At 35.0% G+C, this 14,787-nt stretch overlaps 1 pseudogene; it reads right to left on the bottom strand.

Annotated features, from left to right (window-relative positions):
* Positions 1–11,612: 11,612 nt before the first annotated feature.
* On the bottom strand, positions 11,613–13,795 carry LOC149549735 (L-type lectin-domain containing receptor kinase SIT2 pseudogene; annotated as a pseudogene).
* Positions 13,796–14,787: the final 992 nt, after the last annotated feature.

The raw sequence follows: 14,787 nt of genomic DNA, 5'->3' as shown, positions 1-14,787 counted from the left end.
CTATTATCTTGTCCCAAAGCACCAATTAAGTAGCCAACAATAAGTACAGTGAATTACTTGATTAATTTTCTTTGAAAATGAATTATTTCAACCCTCATTTATATGAGCCGCTAGCACCCACCTAACCGTGTGGTCTGGGCTTACCCGTACATTGGCTCGATTGAGGGGTACTCGAACAAGTGGGAATTTATCAAGTACCCTAATGTGGCTTTCCATGTGGTAGTCACATCAACCAAATATGTATTTTATTGGAATATTCAACTTTAAGGCTCAATTTTCCTATTAAACATTGAAAAACATGAAAAACTAAAAGTATGGTTTTGTGGATCTCTCAATCAAAAATCTGAGCATATAACCTTATAGAATTTTGAGTAGAAAAATAATGTTTAATTTATTAAATAATGAAAGTAGGTATATTAAGTTTTTAAAAGAGGTAGATTTTAAAATAAAAGAAAACTAGTAAACCATATCCAAAAAATATTTAATTTATATGTTGCACTAGAGGAGAGAGTCCTCTTCAAGAATATATCTATATATATTTTAGTTTGGTATAGATTTCACAGGGGAACGATAATGGGAGATGAAAACTGTCAATTTTTGAAAAGTTTGACCTTGAAAGCTATAAATCACAAAATATAGATAAAAAATGAATCTTTCTTCTTTCCTATACTATCTATACAAGTTTTCTAACATATATTTTAAAATTAGACCAAAAAAATATTTTTGCATATAGGTTTTTAGTGAGAAGGAAAACCCTCGATTTTTAGATTTTTCAGCAATCAAAAAGCCATCTTAATTTTTTTTTAAACATGTCAATTTGTATTCAATGTTTAAAAGAATTATATTCTTAATCTTCATGTTGTTTTACACATTTCCTCTATTTATATCATCTTCAAATTCCTAACAAAAATATGACATTTTGGTCGTTGAAATTTATCAGTTTTACTCTTGTTAACATTTTTTTTTATTAAAGTGTGACAACCAATTGTTTTGTTATCCCACTATTTTATGTTTACATACTAACTTTGATTAAAAATTAATGCAAAAATAGTAAATAAAATCGTATTACTATAAAGTTTACATTTCTAAAATTAGGATAGTGAGAACTCAAATTGGTCTTCATTTCTTCAAAAAAATTGATAGGAAAGACCCTCTAAAAATTATGACAAGGACTAAATTTGTTAGTTCAATGCCTTAACCAAATCTTTAGAGGTCAAGGCATAGGCTTTGTCCCACCAAGCCCATTTTGAACCAAAATTTGAGGCACGAGAAAAAACTCCCACCCTATGTAAGAAATGAGCGCCTATTATTTGAAATTCAAAAAATGAGTGCGCATTTTGAAAAAGTAAAATCAACATTTAAAAATACATTTTAGATCCCGCCCCCCACTGTGCTAAAAAACTAATTTAAAAATAGGTACCCATTTTTTTTTAAAAAAAATGGGCATCCTGTTTATGAAAAAAGGGTGCCCATTTTTTATTTTCAAAAAATGGAAGAAAACTATTTTTTTCTTTAAAAGAAATGGGTGCTTGTTTTTTGAAAATAAAAACTAGGTGCTTGATATTTTTTTTAAATGAGCAGCCAATCTTTTAAAGACCAGGTGCCCTTTTTTTGAAATTTGCATCTAACATCTAAGTCTAATACAAGCACCCATTTTTTAAAACTAACCACCTATTTCAAAAGGAGTATGATCTCAACCTGCAGACTTTCGTAGTTTTGAGACCCAAGTTCTTGCTTGTACTTGGTAAGGTTATTGAAATTATATACACTCCTACTTCAAAACCACCTGATATTCCAATGTACATTGTGGTACACTTTAATAATTACAATGGACCAACTTGAGACAAAGAAGATTGCAAAGAAGTACCTATAGCTCTTATATCTTTGGGGACTCAGAAGTAGATACTGCTCACAATTATGTGGGCAATCACCATACATAAATCCAAAGGCTTAACCTTGGATAAAGCAAATATTGATATTGGTAGCTTGGAAAGATAAGGTTGACATTCACTACAATTTCTAGAGTCAAATCTTTATATGATCTTTGCATTAGAATAAGTTTCACCTATGAAAGATACACCAAGATGCAAGTCAATCCATACATAATTCTAGGAAAAAAAGAATAGGCTTGCCTACAGCAACCATCTCTCTCTCTCTCTCTCTCTCTCTCTCTCTCTCTCTCTCTCTCTCCTCCCCCCCCCCCCCCCCCCCCCCTCCTAGAAAAATAGGTGATAAATTCTATACTATACATCTTAAACAGTTCCATTTCACATGCACTCCATTAAAAAAAGGTGATGAAGTTTTTCATTGCCTTGTAGAATTTAATGAATTATTATTATTTCTCCTACCCAATGCTTAACATTGATCTCTAATTTTTTTTTCTTTTTGTAGATATCAATTCCCATGATTATCATTTACAGAAAGAAAATGAAATTAGGTAGATCTCAAGAAGTGAGTATACACATTTTTCAACAATGTGTCACGTCCTCTTGTACTTTTTTTAGACAAATGTGATTCTACTAATCATCACCTCTTTCCTAAATATCTCATGTACATAAATGATCCTTTGGACACATCCAACAAAAAACATCAAGGTCTAATTTCCATAATATTTTCTCGAAAAAAATTTAAATACAACAATATTACATCAAATCTAATTTGTATATTTTTGCTTCCTTTCTATTCTTCTAAATCAATGCAACTGTATTGCAAGGATTTTCTTTGATGACTTGTTGTTTATTCTATTTCTCCTCTTTCTCCATGCCTGCAATAGGTTCATAAATACATTATCTTACTAAAATGGGGTTAGATGAAAAGCTTAAAGAGAGGAATGGAGCACTACAAGCGACGAAGAAAGTAGAACCCTCAAACAACTTAGAAGCAAAGATTGGTTATACACTTCCTACAACATGGCAAGAAAAACTATTCTGAGAGCACATATATCTGATATAATAGTACATGACTATAGGATTTAAAGAACAACAGCAACACAATAAAAATAATAATAATCAGAATAGGGGAGGCTCTATTTTTATCAGAGAAAACACAAATATTTGTTTTGAACACCCAAGGAGACAAATTTTATTCACAGCTAATAAAAAAATTACAAAATACAAGTTTGTTTAATAGTCTACAATCACTATAGACTTTGGATCTAATTCCTAAGAAAAATAAAACAAAACCAATCCAAATTGACTCATGCACAACATAACATTTGCAAGGACAACATGATTTATTACAAAAGGATAAACTACAGTAGATCAAACAAGTGAACACTATTATCCCAAGAAAGTAAACTACGTATCAATTATTAGTTAAAACTAATAATCATGCATTAATTTAAGACCAAAAATTATGCATGATGACTTCTTATTTTTAAGTACTTCTAAACTAGAACAAGGGCAGTGAAACTGTAGTGGTTTGAATAGTGATTCTAGAGTGAATCTTAGCATCAATCTTCATACTCTCCCTTGATGTTGAGAGGGCTCACAATTTGATCTCTAAGTGTCAAAAATTGATCCTTTGCAACTGCCTTTGTGAAGATGTCTGTGATTTGCTCCCTTTTGTTGATGTACTTCAACTCAACTGCTTTATTTTGTACCAAATCTCTAATGAAATGCTATTTCAAATCAAAGTGTTTGGCCCTGCTGTGATGAGATGGATTCTTGGCCAATTTAATGGCACTTTTATTGTCACAAAAGATCACAGTAGGTTGAACTTGTATCTCTCTAATTTCTTCAAGAAACTTTCTAAGCTATAAAGCTTGTGCACCAGTTGAAGTGACCATAACATATTCCACTTCTATAGAAGAGAGAGCAACCATACTTTTCTTCTTTGAACTCCATGTGATTAAACCAGAACCCAAAGAAAAATAGTTACTAGATGTAGATTTTTGGTCATCCAAACTACCTCCCCAATTTGAATCACTAAAGCCAACAAGTTCAAACTTATTAGAAGAATAGTGAATGCCAAAATCTACTATGCTTTTCACATGCCTCAAAATTCTCTTGGCTGCCTTCATATGTTCCTTTGATGGATTTGTCATATACCTTGAAACCAATGAAACTGAATAAGCAATATCAAGCCTTGTTTGAGTTAAAAACATCAAACTCCCCACAATTCTCTTGTATGATGTCTCATTAATAATTTCAGCACCATCATCTCTACATAATGCAACTCCATGAGCAATTGGAGTGAAAAGAGGTTCACAATTAGCCATATCAAATTTCTTCAACATATCTTTTGCATACTTTGCTTGAGAAAAAAAAATTTCATCTTTACCTTGATAAACCTCCATGCCAAGAAAATACTTCATGAGAGCTAAATCTTTCATCTCAAATTCATTCATCATAGCAACTTTGAATTCATCTTTCATCTTTGAACTACTACCCATATATAGCAAATCATCAACATACAAAATCAGAATGAGAATATCATTACCTTCTTGTTTGTAGTAAAGGGTAGGTTTACTCTTACTTCTTTGAAAGCCATTTTGCTGAAAATATCCATCAATTATTGCATACGATACATGTGGTGCTTGCTTGAGGCCATACAAAGCCTTCTTCAACTTGTAGACATGATCTTTTGTGCCTTGAATCTCAAAACCTTGTGGCTCTCCCACATATACCTCTTCTTCTAAGTACCCATTCAAGAAGGCACTTTTCCCATCCATGTGATGAATACTTCATTTTTTTTTAGCAACAAGAGATATTAGCATCCTAATAGTTTCTTATTTTTCTACTGGTGCAAAATTTTCTTCACAATCAATTGCATACCTTTAAGTGAAACCTCTAGCAACCAATCTTGCCTTGTGTCTTTCAACACTCCCATTGCTATTATCCTTGGCCTTGTAGACCCATTTAATGCCAATCTTCTTCTTCTTCTGTGGAAGATCAACAAGCTCTCATGTCTCATTCTTATGAATGGAATCCATCTCTTCATTCATTTCTTGCATCCAAACCTCATTAGCACATGCATCTTCAAAACACGATGACTCAAAATCAGCTTTAGTAAGTAATACAAAATTTACTATCTCACCTATTGGATCTTCTTCATGTATTTTATTTCAACACTTCTTTTGACACCTCTCATAGATATCACTCAATCTTCTTACCTTTCTTGGAGGACTTGAGGATGGACTTGCTCTTGGGATTGTTGAGGGGTTTCCTGGTGGGCTTGGTGATCTTGAAATAGAACCATTAGTTGGCTTCTCATTATCATTATCAGAAATAAAATCATCATCCAAAACTAATTTTGGCTTTTCAACATGGTTTTTATGATGACCATAAACTCCCTCTTCATCAAAAATCACATCTCTTGAAACAACAATTTTATTAGTAATAGGATTGAATAATCTATAAGCTCTACTTTCCTCACTATAGCCCACAAAAATACATGATTCACTTTTAGCATCTAACTTTTTCCTATTCTAATTAGGGATGCGAACATAAGCCAAACAATGAAAAACTTTAAAATGATTTACATTAGGCCTTTTCTCATACCATGCTTAATATGGAGTCATCTTGTCTAGGGCACTTGTGGGACTTTTGTTGAGAATATAAATGGTTGTAGTAACTAAATCAGCCCAATAAGAATTGTTCAAACCCTTGGTTTGTAACATACTCTTTGCCATTTCTACCATAATACAGTTCTTCCTTTCAGCCACTCCATTTTTTTGTCCGAGTGTGTATGCAGTTGTGAGTTGTCTTTTGATCTCATTCATCTCACAAAAATTTTGAAAATCTTTTGAGCAAAAATGTCCTCGACAATCTATTCTCAAATATCTGATGGTGTTCCCTTTCTCATTCTCTACACAAGCTTTAAACCTCTTGAATGTATCAAAGGCTTCATCCTTAGTCTTCCAAAAATACACCCAACACATGCATGAGTAATCATCAATAAAAGTAATGAAAAATGATGACTTACCCAAGCTTTGTGTTTGCATAGGACAAAAAATACCAGAATGAATAAGATGAAGTAGGTATTGGGCCCTCCATGCATTGCTTTTAGGAAATGATTCCCTTGCATGCTTCCCTATTGCACACCCTTCAAAAATCTGTTTATGCTCTTTAAACTTAGGCAATCCAAGAACCAATGCATTTGATGTTAGATTCTTCAAACTATTGAAATTCAAATGGGCATACCTGAGATGCCACAACCAACTTTTATCCTCATATGCCATATTGACAAGCTGATTGTCATTTTCACCAAACTTCAAAGGAAACATCCTATTCTTTTTCATAGAAACAACTATGATCACTTTATTTCTCTGATTCTTATCATAGATAGTACATTTCATATTCTCAAACACCACTCTATAGTTCTTCTCACATAGCTGCCCAACACTCAATAAATTATGCTTCAATTTTGGAGTATAATAAATATTTTGAACACTTTTCATACCTTCCTTTGTCTGAACATCCATGGTTCCTTTGGCTGCAACATCCATAGTATTATTATTACCAAGAGTAATATTGGATCTATAACCATCATCAAGCTTTGAAAAGAAATCCTTGTTATCAAACATATGGTTAGAGCATCCAAAATCCAAATACCAAACATCATTCACATTACTCTCACCTTTACCATAGCACAAAAATAAATTACCTGAGGAAGGATCCTCATTTTGTTGGGCATAATTTGTATTATTGTTACCTGATTTAAGTATACACTCTCTCTTAAAGTGTCCATACTTATTGCAATGATAGCATTGGACGTTCCTTTTATCAAATTTGCCTCTACCTTTTCCTCCTTGAGGTCCTCCTCTTCCTCTAGATCCTCTTGAAAAATTCTAATTTTGACCCCTTCCTAAGCCTTTGTTGTTGTTATTGTTTCCACTAGCATCATCATTCATTGAAATTTGCAATTGAGAAGCAAATGCCTTCTCATTAACACTAGTAGACATGTCCCTTATTCTATCCTCATGTGATATGAGAGATCCAACCAATTCATCATACTCCATGGTAGCTAAATTTTTTCTTTCTTCCATGACAATTGCTATAGTATTCCATCTTGGGGTTAGAGATCTTAATACCTTATGTGTTACATGCTCTTGAGTCATGGGTTCACCCAAAGTGGCCATTTTATGAGTCACATCTTTCACTCTCACACAGAAATCTCCCACATTCTTTGTCTCCTTCATCTTCAAGTTCTTGTATTCTCTTTTCAAGGTTTGTAGCTTCACAACCTTGATCTTATCATTTCCATGGTAAGCATCTTTTAGAGTCTTTCAAGCCTCTTTTGTTGTCTGTGTATCAACAATTCGGGGAAACAAGCTCTTCTCAAGAGCTATCTAAATGTGAAACAATGCCATTGCATTCATCTTCTCGACTTCTTTCTTCAATCTGCTTAATTAGGTTGGAGAGTATTTGTGAGACCTCTCCTCTCAAGCACTTGAGCAAATCTTACTATTCAAGATATGTCTTCCTATATGATATTGAAGTGTATTAGAAGAAAGAGGTGAGGTTATAAATTGGGTACATGTTCCTCACTATATTTGATAGGAACTATACTCACACATATATCTTCTCCCTTACTATAATTTGATAACAATGCATTTATAAATAGTGGCTAATAAGGTTTCGAGTATTTTTTATTATTTCATATTGGCATTCCATAATTTGTTCAGGTTGACACGTATGAGGTTGTTCTTCTAGTCATTATAACATTTCAAGGATTTTCATAATAGACCCCCTATTAGATACCATAGGTTGATACATTATGAAATGTGATATCATCTATTATGTTGATTTTAGAACCTATGATTTAATACATTGTGATATTTCATGCTTACTTAGGGAAAATAGATTTAGATGGTAATTTTGGCCATAACTATCTAACCTATACCTTCACGATGATTTTTGAAACATTGTAGAGAAATTTGTATTATGACAAGAAACACTTATATCATAACTTAGTGTTAGATGTTAAAAACAAATTAATATGCTCAAGAAAAATCATGAGGATAATAAGGGTAAGATACTATATTTCTATATTGTGGTTAGAATTGGTCAACTATGTGGGCATGATAATTATAAGGTAAATGTTTGAATGAGGTTACCATCATATAATATATATGCTTGACAATTTTATATGATTATTTGATGATGAAAATTGAATTAGGCTTTAATTAGAATCTAGCTTTTATATGCTTTATGAAATTTATTTTTATTCTCTCTATATTTCTTAAGGGTAATTATTGAACCTACGTTTATGTGTGTAGTTTGATTAATTAAATAGTCTCTGTGGTTATCCACCCCATTTTGCTATTCTCTATGTATTTGTGTTGATTGGATTCATTTATTAACATGTTATGGAGAAATGATTTGCATATATATTATGATTATGTGAATATGCTCTATAAAAATCTATTTGTAATGTGGCATTGAGTTATGTCATTATGAGATGTTGTTATTGTCATAAGAAATTCTAAATGTTTCAATGCTATATGAATATGTTAATTCTATGGAACATAAAAATGCAATTGGAAAAATTATGTATTGATAAATGAAATTAGATTATGAATTGATTATGTACATAATGTTATTCTCTAATATCATAGATATGGTTTTCTTGAACTACTAATGCTTTGACCTAGTGTGCAAGATTTTAACCATGGAACCAAAATTGGAGAATCGAGTTTGAGCTAATGTGAATCTATGATGCCAAGGATTCATCTAATGAAGAGACATAAACCTTCTTCTATTTTGTTTATTTTGTAAATGTGGTTTGAAGTATGATTGTTCTAAATGTATTTTTATGTTTAGTATTTTATACCGCTTCCAAATAGACATGTCATGTGGAATTATTGTAGTGTCAATTGACACATGTGGAAAGTGAAGTGTAAATGAGATGGCCAAACAAGGAATATTAAAAAAATGAAACCTAACCTATATTGGTAACCCTAGGTATCACCTATGTTAATCCCATCATTGAATGACCCATGATTTTAGTCAAACCTCTTGAACTCGTAGGTGGGTTAGAAGTGGTTTTTTGGAGGGTTATAGGAGACCCTAGAGGGTAGCTAGGGCAAAAATAACCTACCCTACTTATGGAACCATGGGTTGGGGGGTGTTTTCTAGTCAAAATGGTGCTCATGCCTTATTTATGACCCTTTATAAAGGGTACCTTTGAAGAGTGACGAAAATCGAAGTGTAAGGAAGCTGTACCCCACACTATACCTTTAGTCTCTGTTCCATTTATGAAGGGTGGGACAAAGAGGAGTTATGAGGATAGGAGACCCATACCTCATTAATGAAAGTTATATCAGAAGGGGGGAAGAGGGAGAATTTGGTGACACATTTGGGTGTTCATCCACTCTCCAAACTTGGAGACCTCTAGGAGATTAGGGAGATTCTAAAAAGGGAAATTTGTGTGAAGATTGGTGGAAAGCCTTGAGGGAGCTCTTCTACAAGTTTCATTACCCTAAGCTTGGATTCTAGGTTGGCTATTTCACTACCCTTGTTATGTAATTTGCATGTTCTTTGTTTTTCTATGTGTTTTGTAGAAAGATGTTGTCAGAGTGCAATGTTATATTTGCAATGTATATGTAGTGTTGATGATGGATTGAAATGAGTCCTTGTGAAGTCTCTTGTAGTAAACAATTGTAACTATAATGTTCATTTTATTTTGTTTTTGTGTTGTTATGAGTCTTGTAATGTTGGGTGTATAAGGTACACTCACCCTTGGGAGGGTAGAGTAGCTTGTTGTGAAGGGTGTTTGACAACCCATTATGTGTAGAGCCTCTCCTTGTGTAGGAGAGAGGAAAAGCATGGATGTATGGGCTCCATGTTGCCAAAGTCATTTTAAATATGTGGGGGTGATAAGGGTTGATGTGAATTGGTGGTGATAAGTGTTGACGTGAATGAAAACTAAAGATGGGAGTTATTTGTATATATTGGCCTTTTGAAGGAAACTCTATTTATGTTTACTTTTGGCTTTCTCCATATGGGTACTTGGTCCACCTTCACCCTATTTTTGGGTCTCAAGAAGACCCTTTGTGAACAAGCCTTAGGTGGGAGTTTTGTGCAATTTTTTCTTGTTCTATTTATGTTGTGTGTAAGTTTGTATGTCACCCGTTCAAACTTGGTTCTCCTAGCTTAGGGGTGGCCTTGTAAAGGCCTAGGCTAGGAGGTGAGCATTCCATGGGCATGTATGATATTTTATTGCAGGTCTTATGAGAAAGAATGGATTGGGAAAGAGTACGAGATAACTATAACGTTGGCTTTCTTCATGTTAATTTGGGTTAAAAGCTTTGTGTATCAAGTCTTCAAGGAGTGTAATTTGCAATCATGTGTAAATCCATAAAAGGCAGATGTAATATGTTAAGAGGGGACTACCCTCATGTGTTGTTTTGTTCCATTGTTTAGATGTTAAATGAAGGAAGGAACATTGTATTCATGTTATATAAGATGAACTAGTTAAATCTTTAAATTGGTAAATCTATTTAAATGTTAATAGGCTCCTAAGAAATAAAGAAAATCAAGCTTCTACTATGTTTTATCCTTGGAACAATCAAAGGAAGAAGTAATTGTAGATCTTGTATGATAAATTAAACAATATACTATGAAAGCTATCAAGAATGCCTAGTTTTCTCAAATTAAAGATCAATATGTATAATGTAATTGGATTTAGTAGTTGATTATTGTAAGGAAGAAATAAATTTGAATATTATCATGTGTAATGATGCTACTTTCTCATCTTGATAAATTACTCTATTTGAAAATGTAAGTAGAGTTCAAAACAATGATAAATGTTGTACTTAATCATTTTTCAATTTAGATCCATTATGTCCTTTATGTAATATTTCAGTTATGGCTTACAAGTTTAGTTCCATTTTGGAGAATACATGCATATTATTGATAGAATAATTTAATGTTTTAAAAATTAGAATTAAATCCCTTCGTATGTGTTACACATAACTAAGCATTTGTTTAAAACAAAAAAAATTGAATGGTATTTTGGCTTTAAAATGTTGGGCATGAAAGTATTCTAGTCCGCAAGCTCTTCATATGCGGATTCAATGATCTCTCAATAATCTTTTCCAATAAAAAATGTCTTCATCTTGATTGACCAATATTGGTAATCAATTCCATCAAACTCTAGGACTTACAAATTGTTTGCCATGCTGCTATCTTCCAAACACCTTCAGCTTTGATACCAAATGTAGGATTTAAAGAACAGCAGCAACACAATGAAAATAATAATAATCAGAACACGGGAGGCTCTGTTTTTATTGAAACACAGATATTTGTTTTGAACCCCTGAGGAAACAGCTTTTATTCACAGCTGATAAAAAAATTACACAATACAACTTTATTTAATAGTCTACAATAACTGTAGACTTCAGATCTAATTCCTAAGAAACTAAAACAAAACCAATCCAAACAGACTCATGCACAATATAACACATGCAAGGATAGCATGATTTATTACAAATGAATAAACTACAGTAGATCAAAATGCTGAACACTATTATCCCAGGGAAATAAACTACGCGTCAATTATTAGTTAAAACTAATAATCATGAATTAATTTAAGACCAAAAATTACGCATGATGACTTCTTATTTTAAAGTACTTCTAAACTAGAAGAACTGAAGTGGTTTGAACGGTGATTCTGGAGTGAATCTCAGCATCAAGTGAATCTCAGCATCAATCTTCATACACGTATGTGAAGAAGGAGCCTTACAATACCTTGGCCAAAGAAACATTCCTTAGAAGGGAACAAGAACTAGGTAAGGATGAGCGGGACAGAAATAAACAGTAGTAGTAGGTACTATATGGGGATCTAATGGTGAACAAGTTCGCACAAAGAAGACTCGACTATTGTCCCTCTAGAGAGTTGGAAGTAGAGGCTAAAGATACTACCGTCTATGGAGTTGAACTTGTGTTTCCTCCGCTCCTCTCATAGGTCTCTAAAGTGGGAATACAGGATTCCCCTTCAATTATTTGCAATATTTGTCTCATCGCAGGTCTCGCCTCGGGCTTGGGATTGCAACAAAGCAACCCCAATTTGAGCATCTTCTCCATCTCATCTCCAACATATTCACCACCAAGATTAGGATCCGCTACATCTGTGAGTCTACCTTCCGCATGCATCTCTCTAACCCAATCCACCATTACCATGTGGGAAGCATCCAGAGAGGGATCCACAGGCCTCCTCCCACACGCAACTTCCAACACTAAGATACCATAACTGAACACATCTGCGCTCGGAGCGGCCTTTCCTGTGTGTACCAGCTCCGGTGCAATGTACCCAAGCGTACCCACCACACGAGTTGTTTGTGGGTCTCCCGTATGCTCATAAAGTCGAGCAAGTCCAAAGTCCCCCAATTTCGCATTAAGTTCAGAATCCAACAGAACATTACTTGATTTGATGTCTCTGTGCACCACCACCTGCTCCCACTCTTCATGAAGATACAACAATCCTGCGCCCACGTCTCTCAGAATTCTGTACCTTTGAGCCCATTTCAAAACGCTCTTCTTCTTCCCAAATATCATCTTGTCCAGGCTTCCATTTGGCATATAGTCATACACTATGAATAGCTTTGCTCCCCTCCTGCAATACCCCCTGATTTGGACAAGATTCCGGTGCTGTAAACGCCCGAGACTTGAAATCTCTGCAATGAATTCCTTCAGGGCTTCATTGGTTTCTTTGAAGATGGACTTCACAGCAACTTCGAGGCCGTTGGTAGGGAGAGCTCCTTTGTACACCCGACCGAATCCTCCAGAGCCCAAAACTTGTTCGTCTCGGAATCCTCTGGTTGCAATATGTAAGTCTCTGTACTCGAATCTGTGAGGCCAATACTCCTTCTCCCATTCTTCAATAACGTCTCTGTACTTATTTCTCTTCCAGCGAAAAACCCCTGCAGCAATTAAAAGCAACAACAAGACAAGTACTGCAGCTGTAGTGATTTCCGCAATGAATCGAGAGTTGGAATCATTACGCATAAGGAGGAAAGGAAGATGAGATGTGTCCAGCTCAGGTGCCGGACCATTTGTGCTGAAGCTCCAGCTGAGCACACAGTGATCTTCAACGACTGCTCCGGTCGATGCAGAGAAACCCACATACATTTCTTCTTCCAAGATGTCGGAAAGATTCATGTTTTGGAGAGATAAAAGAGGCTTCTTGGGTCGAAATGAACCCGCTTCTACCATTGTAACATTCAATTGCTGTTGGGTATGATCGTAATCGATCCAAGCCTGAATGTTCTTTCCACTATTTAGATCTATCTGATGGAACTGTTTGCCCATCCAGTACCCCGCAGATTCAGACTTTACAGATTTGAGGTCGTTGATATCCACGCCGACATGATTGTCGTTGATGTCAAGGCAGTCCTTGTTGAGGATTGTGTCGAACTCGACGGCAAAGAGATGATTGGAAGGCTTCCCAATGGTGGAAGTGTTGAACAAGCCGAGGAAGTGAGATGAAGAATCTTCCACTGGAGAGTTGGAGGGTGAGATTACAAAGGCCATTCCGTGCCCGCTGCGTTGAGGATCCGAGTAAGATGGAACCATGGCGAAGACGAATGTGGTGCTGAAGGATGAGCTCGTATTGGTGGAGTTAGGATCTTTCATCCGAACACGGCGAGGATATAAAACTCTGCCAGACGTGTGTTCTGATTGATTGGTGAGGCATATGGCGTAGGATCGGATTGAAGGACTTCCAATCTGATAAAGGGTGGAGGAATTGAATTTGTTGAAGCGGAAACTTGTGTGGGACTGGGCTTGCGCAGGAAGGCAGGCATTTAGCGAGAGAATAAGTAGCATACATATTAACATGGCTTCGAATATCAATTTCCTAGCGACAATAGAAGGATTTTTTTCCTGGTGTGGGTATTGAAACACTTGATAATGGCTGACACAAAATGAATGATAAGCTTGTCCACATATATGTAGTCTCTCTAACGAAAATAGCAGGCACTGTGAGTCAAACATGATTAGTTCCAGGAAGTTCCGAATCCCGCCACCGACACCGTTCTCTGTACGAGTCATCCCAGTTTGTACGGGTCAGTCGTCAAATTAGGAAGGGAAAATGTTTCCCATGAATCAGAAGGGAAGTTTCGAGCTTTTCTACATTATTTGCTTAATTTTTTTTTTGCTCAAAAAGACGTGGAAATGAGGGAAAAAAGGGAAAAAATGTTATAAGAGAGATGACAAAATGACTAAAGACATTCACCAAAAAATCTCACAAGGGGTGGATTTTCTATTGTTAGTTGGTTCCATAAATTAGTAAGACCAAAACCCAAATGGCCCTCCCATGGATTGCCAATATGTGGCAAAATGTCAATGCTCACCTTAAGGGAGGATTCAAAGCATAGGTCAATCTTCCTAAAAGTCAATGCTCACCTCCATTCCTTTTGGCCAGTAAAGGATGTGGTAGTTATTTTCAACTCCTACCTGGGCAATGTAAATTTCAGTTTGAATCTAATGGCACGAGACTATGAATATTGAACATCATCGTTGATAGTCAAATACATTGCCAAACAGATAAAAACTTGAAATTCATAAGTAACAGCTCTTTGACATCTAGCAAAGATATTTTTCGCAGTTGTAGATTCATCAAAATTTGTTTCATAATTCGTTAGCTTGTATCATTTTAACACTTTTTTGTGATGGGTTACCGGAGAAAAAACCCCACCCATCATATTTCCATTTAGAACTTTAATCTTAACATGAAGGTCACCGACTTAGGAAACATCATCTTTGAACAAGCAGCTAAACAAATATTGAATGTATCACAAGCTGACCTTGTATCACAAGCCAAAGAGTCGTGGTGGAAATGAGA

Source organism: Cupressus sempervirens, chromosome 7, assembly GCF_028749045.1.
Source record: "Cupressus sempervirens isolate cs-2001-9-10 chromosome 7, ASM2874904v1, whole genome shotgun sequence".
NCBI classification, from domain to species: domain Eukaryota; kingdom Viridiplantae; phylum Streptophyta; class Pinopsida; order Cupressales; family Cupressaceae; genus Cupressus; species Cupressus sempervirens.
Note: the sequence above shows the minus strand (reverse complement) of the source record. Positions and strands in the feature narration are given on the sequence as shown.